We start from the raw sequence: 12,274 nt of genomic DNA, 5'->3' as shown, positions 1-12,274 counted from the left end.
GTAAACAGCCGATCTCCGTTCAAGTTCAAGAAGTCGAGAGGTTAATCCGGCAATGTATCACCGGTGCAACAACAAAATCAAACCGAGGTCATCAAAAGTGTATGTTTAAAAGTGTAGTGGCAAGTTTCAAATAAATTTCGCATATATAAATTGGAAACAAGAAGTGAAACGGTCTGACCCGAAACAAATAAACAAAATAATACGACTAATTTAATCCGAAAATGTTACAGAAAACATACCTAAAAGCCGTCGATTCCCCTCAATACCACTCCACATTGCCTTAAGGTTACAGTATACCTTCAGGGGTGTCTCGCGCGCAAGCGATGTAGCGCGTGCAGTTTAGGCTGTAGATACCTAAACCCCTATATCAAATTAAAGCTTATGGAGCTGGCTATCAAACTATACCAAGAATTTTGAAAGAAAATGAATTGTCGAATTTTTCACGACCACTAAATGCACGCGCCCGAATCACCTTTCGAAAGCTACAAGTCAAAGCGAATTTCGTTTTTCGCCAATTTAATTTTTTCCTCGGTTTCAGGGCCCAAAGCGCTTAAAAAACGTGTCTGCGTTTTGGCATATTCAATTGCAGTAAAATGTTACAGAACATTTTCGAAATAGGATTAAAAAAAATGTGGAGTGATCGTACAAAAATCGCTCTGGAAGAAAAAGTATTTCGAAATTAACAATTCCCAGACACGCTTTTGTAGTTTATATGTTAAACTAGCCACTGTCCAAATTTAAGAGCAATTGAACAAAGCAATTGAACCGAAGGCAGTAGCTCGGTTTTTCTTGAAGCTGGTCTGGCAAAATGGGGAAGACTAGAAAGGATACGAACGCTAGAGTGGCTGAGCGAAGGAAACAAACAAAAGAAAGCGCGGAGAGCAACTGTGTGTGAGCAACTGTGTGTGAGCAACTGTACATGGATAATATTTCAAATGGTCTCAATGAGTCCGACGATTCGTCGATATCGGACTCATCAGAAGAGTCTCTGTCAGCATCCCTGTTATTGCTGTCAAGTTCCGAAATTTTTACAGAACCTTTCTTTTCTCTTACCACAAATATTTGCCCGCCTTATACGATAACTATAGCTTCATCCGCGTAGCGAACTTTCGCTTCTTCACTCATTGATGTATTTTCATTCGTTCTTCGCTGTTTTCGCTTTTTCGAACCGGTCCATGGTTTAAACGTGGTGCATGTTTACTTATAACTTGATAGAGACACGCCTAATACCAAAAATGCTGGGTATTCAGAACAACAATGCTGATCAACTGAGTAGTCAATTCGTGACATCGATATAGGTATATTCCCGCGAAAATCGTCTCGGTTGATTGCATACGCGCCATTGGGCTGTCAATCAAGAGGTAAACTTTTACTTCCGGTGAAAACTTAAAACCGCCATTTCTCCGCCAATATTTAGCCTTTTTCAAAAATTTTTTTCAGAAATTAGAGATTATTCTTCGACCACTATTTTGACCCAAAAATCCAAATTTGAAGAAAATTACCGACCCGAAGGTATACTGTAACCTTAAAGAGCCCAAGCTTTCTGCTGTAAGAATCAGGGGCCTCATGAATCTGTTTTTACTATATCGGCAACCATGCTGCGGGGCTGATATTCAAGACTTAGTAAAAGTTGTCACACAGCCGCACGGGCAGCCCAGTCACGCTTTCACTGCTCTTGTGCAAATGTTCAACATTTCACGATTTCCATAAACCGATTACAAGTTTAAAGTAGTGACAGTAGATTGAAATGCGCTTTTTAAAGCTGTCCTATCCTGGAGCAATTATTTCTTGTTCTTGAATAGCTCTTAGCTGTAGCTACAGTCCGGCGGGGAGGGGGGAGGGGATACTCCGGGAAATTTCGGATATCTGTATGCCGTGGAAGATTAAGTGGTCTCCAGCTCTTAACGCCAACACTGAAACACCAGATGATTCTCGAAGTATCACAGGGATCACTAAGCTAAATAATTTTGAGTTTAGCTCCGCTGAGTCAATTACCTGTTGGCGCGCATATTGCATTGACCGTGGACAGGTGGGAAAACAGTTCAACCGGAAAAGCCTGTTGCACATTGTAATTTAGCGTTGTCCAACACGCAATCGGTCTGGTTGTAATGCTAATCGTATTTGATAAAATCTCAAGTTTTCTTTCGACACATGCTGGGGTGACATACTACTAGATGGGCGTGGCAGGGAGCCACGAGTCAAGTCAGTCAACTCCCAAAGCTTAACAGAAGAGTGATAGTGAATCACTGGTGGAAGGACTGCAGATTGTCCCTACGCTTTACCCTGATAGGCCTCTGTGTTATTCTAATGAACTGATGCTGTTACAATGATACTGTTTAACTTTATGATCATGCTAATGGTTAAGGGTTTCTTTTGCTATTTAGTCAGACATCGCTCTTTCTTTATTTCTGCTGGAAGCATCGTTCTCTGAGGGAGACTAAGGTCATTTTTTAACAAGGTACGAACACTGCGACCTCAACATCAGTGCCATTGTCAACGGGTGTGACCGAGGAAGCGTCTGCTGATGTTTCCATGGATAGAGGATAGAAACTATGTACGGCAGGGATGTATTAATGTCTTCAAGGCGGCTGCATTCGTGTCTTTCATATGCTGTCTACTTTAGAGAGGCACTTGTCTCTGAAGAAATGTACTCAGTCCGTGGAGAGACATTCCCTTATGACCTTAGCCAAAATGTGCGACAAACCCTGCTTGGAGCAAGCGTTGGCGCTTGACTCAAAGCCACAATAGGTCATCAAGAAGTCCTTGTTGCTTTAAAAGAGGGTTAGGCTTTCAGGGCAGTCAGTGACCAACAGAAATCGTATCTTATAGCAAAATTCCGCATTGGCGTAAAGAACCTGAAACTGCCTATGCTACGGTAATTTTGTCACAGCTATTTGAGGACCATGTTTTCATTCCTCTCATTCAGCTCGAACATACCATTTTATAAGCTTATAACAGAAGCTAGAAGCCAATTAAATGCATGGGTAGTACATTGCTAGGGTTTTTTTTCATCTTAACCCGAAAAAAATTTCAATATCAAGGCCGAGATTACATTGATGTAATTTTTGTTAGTTCCCAAATCACTGTATTATGGAAGATAAAAATACCGTAGATTTGCGATAATACATAGCTAATAAATCCAAATATCTTAGAGGAAACATATACCTCCAGTAAAAAAATATTAATTCTTAAATTGGATAATATCATAGGTGACAAAAAGGTAATCAAATGGTATTCTCGTGAAATAAGAAAAAAAAAATTCACTTACGTTTTTTCAAAAGTCTGATAATGTCACTAGTTGATTAGCCAGATTTATAAAGGCCTCTACTGTCAGGGTGGTTTTATTTTTTTAGGTCGTACCAATGTTTCAAAGATTTTTGTTAATCGCCATATTTAGAGAGTTTAAACACATTATGTGCACCTATGATTGTATATTCCGACGTTACTCTGTAAGTTCCACTCAAATATGAACACACATTAATATGCCGCAGTAAAAGTTTGTATTTTATTATGTATCTGCTGTAGCTATCTCAGTTCGTTAATTTTTGTCTCATCAGAGGCCCCTCCTGCAGAAATGTTTGACGTCAAAGCCTGTCAGAGGAAACTTGCAGAGCATTATCTAAAAACAGCCAAGGTGCCCACAACTGCTTGGTCCTCAGTATTACAGGCGGATCTTGAACAGATCTACACTCGACTGTCATGGGTAAAACAAGAACAAACCTCAGCTGGGCCATCACAAAAGGAGAAAGAAGAGCAAACCACGGCTGGGTCATCACAAAAGGAGCTGAGCCATTACACTGAAATTTTCACTGACAAGACAAAGAACGGAGTTGAAGCAAAGAGAATTCTCGTGCAAGGAGAGACTGGGATTGGAAAAATGACTTTCGTTAAGAAGCTGCTTGTGGATTGGTCGAATCTTCAAGAGGCGAAGATGGATGAGGAACGGGAAGATGCATTGAGGAAGTTTGACCTCGTTCTTGCTGTTAATCTCAAAGAAGTATCCGACTGTCAGACGTTTGAAGAAGTGATAAGTCGCTCTCGGCTGTTTCCAAGAGATGAAGAAAAGTCAGTAGACGATCTGCTGTGTTACATTCGTGCAAATCAAGACAAAGTATTGCTTGTATTTGATGGCTATGACGAGTACCGCACCGGTAGCAAAGCAAAGGAAAGAAGCAAGTCTCCAATTTTCGAAATATTCCACGGGGATATTTTGAGACACTGTACTGTCTTGGTAACCACTCGATCTTCAAGAGCAGATGAGATACGCGGACTTGCTGACTTACAAGCCGAGATCACCGGATTTGATAAGTCTGATAGAAGGGACTTCATGAGAAAAATGCTGGATAGCCAAACAGAGGTGGATGGTCTATTGGAGTTCCTACGAGAGAGTAATCTGGATGACCTAGCAAGAGTTCCTTTACTGAGCCTCTTTTTTTGCTTGCTGTGGAAGAAAGAAAAGGAGAAGGTGATGGAACTTACTGAACGTAAAGCTAAATTGTATCAAGCAATTGTGAAACACATTTTGCTGCACCGCGACCGACGGCACTCCTCTTCTAAGGCCTCGAAACTAAAACAAACGGATGACGAGATTCTCGCTGAAATTGGAAAGGTGGCTTTGGCAGGTCTTCTCAAAGGCGATCTGCTTTTCGAGTTTGGTCAACTGCCTGAAAAGGTGCGCGGCGAAGAGGGTGTCATTGTTGGCCTTTTTCAATTTTCTGAGTACGGACCAAGTCTAGAACCAATGGAAATGGTATCCTTCATCCACAAGAGTATTCAAGAATACTTAGCGGCCTGGTATCTCATCTACAGCTGTGTCCCTAAAGGTAATCTTGGTGAAATTGAGCAGCACGCCGGCACCTTGGAGAACTGTGTTGCCTTGGAGCATGTTTTTCAGTTCGTTTGTGGTTTGTCTGACGAAGGAGCAATGAAAATACTTCAACACTTGAAGTCAGTCAGAATCTCTGACCCAACACTGGATTTATCAAAGACGATACCGGACGTAGAAACCGAGACTGACGTGCCTGTATGTGACGTCACTGTTAGGCATGAGAGGTTCAGTAACTTGGCTCACGATTCCTTTCGAGAAGTTCAATCACAAGCTGAACTCTTAAGTCATTTTCTAGATTGCACTGATGGAGTCATCCTTGTCACCAGACATAGGCCGCTTTCTGAGCTTATGCCAAATGTTAACGTCTTGATTAGACTAGCACATAATTGTGTTTTTAGTTTCATTGATGAAAGGCGTTCATTTTTTTTGTACAAATGCGTTGAAGACTCAGTATTGTACAAGTCACTTGAATTTCTCAACTGGTTGCAGACGCTACTTAAAGTAACAGATAGTTCTGACGTTCTCACAGTTGAAGACTTCCTGAGGAAGTTTTATTTGGGAAAGTCATGCGAGTGCGCGTTTTATCCCATCCTTTATTTCCGTAATGGCCAGTTTCATTTTTACATTACCGAGTTGTCCCTGTTGTGTGCTGACCATGTCAGAGTATTTACGGAATCTACTACGATTTCTATTCCGTCTAACGCTGCACGTTTGTGTTCAGAACAGTCATGTCTGGAATTCTTAAGTTCTCTGTGTTGTCGTTACTTAAGCAGCCAAACAGCTAAAGCTCTTGGTGCATTCATTGGAAATTGTAAGCATTTGAGTAGGATTGAAGTTGAGGATGGTGATGACTCCATATGTTATCTGTTGGAACAAGTGCGAAACCCCAGTAAGTGCTCTCTGACGATTGACGACTTTCTTGGTGTGGATCTTACATCAGTTGGAGCAGTACAGCTTGCCAGTTTGTTACCAAGATTTAACAACGTCATCGCTCTTGACCTTAACCTGACAGGCTGCTGTGCTGCAGCACAGGACACATTGGTTCCTAGTATAACACACAAGACTCTCGAAGCACTGATACTTCGTGCAATAATTCTGACTCCAGCAGTAAATAAGGCGCTCGGTCAGTCACTTCCTGAAATGTCGACCTTACGAGTACTCAAGTTAACTGGTGTGGATGGAGGCATTTTGCAAGCTGAGGAAATGGAGACGTTGTTTGGCAGATTTAACAAAACAATGCCTTTGTTGCAGCGGGTTACTTTCAGTGATTTCAACGTGAGAGGTTGTCTTGCTCCACTCTTCAGGAGTTTTCGCTTCTTCCCCAATTTGACAGACTTAAATCTTGGACACTTAAACATAGATGAACACGACTTACGTGGTTTGCTGGAGATTCTTCAGTTCATTCCTGATCTACGGAAACTTTACCTGTCCGACAATCCTCTCGGTCACGCCATAACATCTATCGTGCCACACATCATCAATTTGAAGAAGCTTGAGTACCTTTGGATTGACGAAACTAGTCATTCTGAGGAAGATTTCAATTATGTTCGAGACAACGTCCAGCAAGCACCACCTTATATCTTTATGGGCGGCGATATTATTGCCAGCGACGATGATGACGACGATGATGATGATGATGATGATGATGATGATGATGACGATGGTTTCCATTTCTAGAACGGTTTGATACAATGTGATTTGCAGACTGTTTTTCTCTGTGATCCTAGACCACCCCCATGGGATAATTTTCATAGCAGCTTTTCTAAATTTAAATTTTTAGCTAAAAACATGAAAGCGGCTTTTATTAACAAAGTTGAGCTAGTTTTGTTTATTGTAAATGCGCGAGGGATTTAGATTCCTCCCAGAAACAGATGTTTCCGTAATGTGGCAAAGTCTTAGCTGATATATCGTGCATTATTGGGACGATAGGTCTTTCCGCTGGGAACCGTATTTCAGTTGAACGAACACTTGAACTGCACTGAGCGGGGAACTTTTCTTAATTCCGGAAAAATAGACTCAGAAAATCACTTTTTTAGCTCGTGGAAACGATCTACTTCACTAGAGGCTTCTACAGACATCAAGGATGAGACAGGACTCGGTTCGAACACTGATTATTCAAACTTCGTTTGTAATCGTCAGTATAACCATGACAATACGAACTCGACGAATAATTATAGAAAGACAATTCAAGCAAAATTAGAAACAAAGTTTAGTTTAAGTACTGTAAAATGAATGCGAAGGAAACAAAGCTCTCAATGTGTTGTCAAACTGAAACTACTTCTGTTGGTTTTTGAATAAGAGATTCTAAAATGCTAATTGTGGTGAAAGGAACAAGGAACAATAACTGAGGCCCAGTTCACACTACACCAGAGAAATTTGAAAAGGCATCTCTATTTCTACGGTTTGGCCTACGGTCCACACGTCACTAATCCGTCACGAAAACGGGGCTTTCCGGAAACGCTCTTCAAACCTGACGAATTTGAAAACGCCTGCTTTGCGTTTTGTGTGGACGGCAAATATTTTGAAAACGCAACTTTTCGTCATCGATATAGTCCTGATAATCACGTGACTTCCCTGCCTAAGTTTTCCTCAAACACAAATCCCAAATGACCGATGATTGCGTTTTACGTTCCTCCGGCGTAGTGTGGACAGAAACATTTGATGCGATTTCAGAGTAAAACCTCCGTTGTCAAATTTCCCCCGCGTAGTGTGGACGGGGCCTCAGGAAGGGCAAAAGTTCCATCTTTGTCGTTTACGGTACTTGTCTTCTATCAGCCTGCCTTCTGCTCTCCATTCTTGTCCCGTACACGGGCTAGCTTGACTAGTTTTTGTCACGCAATGATATTGTTGTGTGTTGTCCAACAGTCTTTTTTCAATCCCGTATCCCGCTACTATTCTAATTTTGGCTCAATCCCGTCATCCCGCCCCACTCAGAGTGTTTATCCCGCCCGGTTAGGTTCGCAGGAACGTCTGTAACGTGTGATTTTCCGTTTTTGATCCCGCATTCCGCCGTCAAGTTTAAAACTATTCCGCATCCCATCTGCCACTGAAAATGAGCAAATCCCGCTCCCTCTGAAATAGTTTGATCCCGCCATTATAAGTCGTGTCATCCCGGCCCGTATCCCCACCCTCATTTTCGCTCTGATCCTGCCAAACGTTTGTTGGACTCATTATTTGCTGGAGGATTCGTGAACTGTCAAGAGAGCAATATCATATGCTCCGGTAGACACACAGAGTTTTTAAATGCAATGTTAAATCATTAATTCGCGAGTAGGTTATTTTTAAACAAGCTATCATCACTTGTTTTAAAACAAAATTTAGCAGGAACGAGTTGTAAACGGGTCGTAGCAAGAGGTATTAGGCCATGTTTAAAATCAGGAATGGTTACCCTAGCGCAAGGGTTACCCTAGCGAGAGGGTCAAAGATCATCAATCCTGTGGGAGTTCAATCTTTTCTTATGTAAACACTTTCTTTTGTTCCAATAAATTTGTATGGCTGCTGGACACGTGAGTGCTAAACTCTATAAAGGAAAGTGGTGATTGAAAAACAGAGAACTGGCTGGTCCTGCTCTAAGAGCTTGGTCAGTTTAGACAAAAAGAAGCCAAACCAGTACTAAGAACTGACCCATGCAATGTAGAATTTGGACCAAAATATGCTTGCCTTTAATCAGTTAATATCGTGAATTAGAAAATTCAGATTTTCAGAACAGCATGTCAACGATTGCTGATTCCTTTGACGCAGCATACTTAATTAGAACTAATTTATACTGTCTTGACCTTTCGGTCCCAATAACTTGATAAAATAAATGGTAAGCACCCGCCTCTAGACTTCGTCCACTTCGACTATTGCCTGGTTTTTCTAGCCAGGAGGTGGCGACCGATAAGTAAAATACAGTTTATTTTCTCATGGTTTTCAGTTTAGCTTTTCATCGGACGATCTTAGGAGAAAACTGAGAACTTCTTATAGTCTCTAATCTGAATATAGGCCACTTCCGGGTCTATTTCTAACAATTTAATAGTGTGATTAAATGTTGACCAAATTATGTATTTAATTGTTTTTACTGGACATCCGAGGATCTAAATGAAAATAATTAAACTACTTTTCTCACTACGCAAACAAGTTGTCTTATTATTTTCAGCCTTCAAAGTTGGCGGTGCTCGACGCTCTTGATATCCCTTAATCGTCTCATCCATCTGTATTTCCAGTCCTCTTGTGGGGAGACAGTAGGTGAGCGGGTGGTTTAAAAAAAAGACCTCATCCGGCGGGAGGGTGGAGAGGCGGCTGTAAAGGCCAAATTGGAATTTCAAGAATTAGTGCAGTGTGCATGCGTTTTGTCTCTAAATTATTGTCTTCTTTTAAAACTAGCAAAAGAAGGAATTAAATTATTCTCTTTTAAAAATAACTGAGGGAGCGAATAAATTAGGGATAAAAACGCATGCATGGCACTAATCCTTCAAACTTCGATTTGGCTTATTCACAGGCGCCATAGGATGGCTTTGTGTGCTGCGTGAAATTTATTTAGTGTTCATTTTGTAGTCCGAGCAGGGACAAGCTAAGCATGAAAGGCCACACCTCCCTCAAACCACTCCTCTCCACTGAGCAGTGCTCCCAGTCTCAACGGCTCCGAGCTGATTCTCTCCATATCTTCTCACCGCCGTTTTAAATCCTCGAATTGGCGCCCCCCTCGAATAAGCGCCCCCCTCGAATAAGCGCCCCCCTCGAATAAGCGCCCCCTTCGAATAAGCGCCCCTCTTATCGGCCAAAATTTGAAATAAGCGCCCCCCCTTCACCTTCGACCATTTTGTGGACGGGTATTGAGCGAACAACGGATGTATAGTTTTCGTCGTGTAGTATTACACGACGAACAAGGTAGTATTACGACTGAAAAATGTTTAAAAAAAAAAACCACAAAGGCGGACTGGAGAGACACCGTAAACTTCTAGCGTGCAATTCTGAGATCGCTTGGCGTTTAACCCGCGTTTGACGTTCTTAATTAAAAGAAAAGAAGGACAAGAGATTTAGAAGAGAATAAGAATTTGTTACGAATCAGTTAGTTCTTATATGAAACTGAGTAACCCACAAAAACAACCAAAAGATGCGTCTATAGGGTTGGCGAGGGATCATTCGGGACAGTACCAGGTCCAATAACTAAGCGATATTGAACCGGCGATGAAGCACTTTAGTTATTGGCCCTCTGAACTAAGTAGCTTATTTAGTCGTGTTATGAGATAAGTTACTTTTGGTGACCATTGTCATAGAGGATTTCAACTAAACCAAGCACGAGGGAATTGAATCTGCACGCGTGAGGCGCGTGTGAAAATCAGAGAAGAATTAAAGCAATCAGATAGTATCAAAAACTATCCATCGTAAACTGGATTTTTTTGCAAGGCTATATTTTTTTGGTAACCCTTTATAGAGAGTCACTATATATCTCTGCTGATTTAGTATCCCTGATATGGAATCTCGGCCGAAGTAAAAATTCAACTATGGTCTGACCAGTCTATACAGTTGAGCCTCCCTTGGGCAGACACCCTTGGGAGCAGAAACTGTGTCGACTTAGAAGGGAGTCCGGCACTTGTCAGATCGGTAAGTGGTTTCGCTGAGTCTCTCCAGCAAATGAGGTTGAGCCAGCTTTATCATTATGAGTAGTTTTTCAAGGGTATCCAGTGATGCTGCCGAGACCGGTTTCTCTTGACTTATCTCCTTGACTGTGATCATGATGGGTTGGATTATGATTGTTAAATAATGGAATGATTTACCAAAAGATGTAGTGGATAACCTTCAGCGGTTTAAATCTAATCTCAAATTGTACGTAAATGTTCAATTGTAATTAAGTATCTTAATTTTAGTTTTGATTCTGATTTTAGTGTACTTTTTTAGGGGAGTTTTCACATAGGGATAACCTCTTAACTTCCTTTTCTAGACGCATCTTTCTTTCTTTTTTTCCTACATGTAATTTTTTTTTCTTAGTGGTAGCTAATTAAAATATAAAATAAATGAAGCATGTAGTATGTATGGTTGTAGTATGTATGTAGTGCCGTCATCAGAAACACCTGGGAATCATTCTGTCACAGAAGAGCGTTTTGCAAGTTGTGAGGAACGAGCGAAGCTAAGATCCACAAACTTGAAAAGTAAACGTCGGGAAAAATTTGTGCCGGGGACTGGGGGAGACTTAATCATACCCCCGTTAGTTCGGTTGTCTATTTTTGCAACAAATGTGTGCGCATAGCAAGCTAGTGCAGAGGACAAAATTAATAAACCGGCTTAAGTTACTTATAGTGGTCACACGTTCTATAGAAATAAGTACACGCGGCGAGAATGATTAATATAAAATATTATTTATCCTGGGCCGGGTTGTTCGAGGATCTCGAAAGCCGGTTAACGCTAACACAGGATTAAAAGTTGACCGAAGTATTAATTTTTATCGTATAAAATGTTTCTCACTGCTTAGGTTTTCAGAGTAGTTTTAAATTATTCAGACTCAAAGCTGAAGGACCAACAATATAAACAGCGTAACTTACCGAAAAAGTTACAAAAGTATTTGCACAGGTTTCCAAGCAAAAGACAATTTCTAAACATCTTTTTTAATGTACGTAAAACTTTGACCTATTGAAACCTATAACTTCCCCTAACAGCTGTGTATTTTTTTGCGCAGCGCGAAAAGACCTAGGAACGAGTTTAGCGCTGTAGTGTTATGCAGGACATATGCAGGACATGTAGGTAGCGGTTTTTTCCTGTAAAGTCGTGTAAGAAACGATAACAGGAGACAAAGATAAACTATTCATTCTTTTCATTCCTTTACTTATTCTCTTCCTACTCAACAAGATTGTGTGCTCCCTTTGATTACGCTACACAAAATAAGAAATAATACAAAAAGATATAGGTTTACCGATTTCGGGCTAATTCGAAATGATCGAATAAAAGACTTAATCAAAGGTATAATTTCTAACAATAACAGTAAAAGCGATATAAACTAGGGTCTGAGAAAGTAACATACAATGAACAATAATCGGTTAGTATAAACAAAGAAACCTTCACGAGGACGAGAACAACATGTTCGGCATATTAGTTCTTCTCTAAGACATATTGCGATGAAACTAACGAAAACGAAATACAATATAGTTCTTTTCCCCACAATAACTATTATATACGCAATAACTGATATTAATAAATATATGTTATTCGTCGGCTGGGTGGTCCGTATAGTGAAAAACTGTGACCGAGGTCTTAAAAATGCATTTTCAAGCCCGAGGTCATAGTTTTTCACTACACAGACCGACCCTAAGCCGGACAAAGACATATTTATCTTTTTTTTCCTGCGGTGAATTGGCTTACAAGTGGGTTTGTTTACACAACTTTGTCATTGAATCGGCTTACGCGCCGTCTACTAAACAAATAGGCCCTTTGCAGCTAAGCCATCACGTGACCTATTTTTCATAAAATTAT

The 12,274-nt window shown here is 40.7% G+C and overlaps 1 protein-coding gene across 7 annotated transcripts in view; it reads left to right on the top strand.

Annotated features, from left to right (window-relative positions):
- The window catches only part of LOC145499354 (uncharacterized), a 161,253-nt gene that overhangs the window by 95,987 nt on the left and 52,992 nt on the right, over positions 1 to 12,274 (top strand). The window lies entirely within an intron of this gene.

The sequence above is a fragment of the Orbicella franksi genome, chromosome 10 (assembly GCF_964199315.1).
Source record: "Orbicella franksi chromosome 10, jaOrbFran1.1, whole genome shotgun sequence".
NCBI classification, from domain to species: Eukaryota; Metazoa; Cnidaria; class Anthozoa; order Scleractinia; family Merulinidae; genus Orbicella; species Orbicella franksi.
Note: the sequence above shows the minus strand (reverse complement) of the source record. Positions and strands in the feature narration are given on the sequence as shown.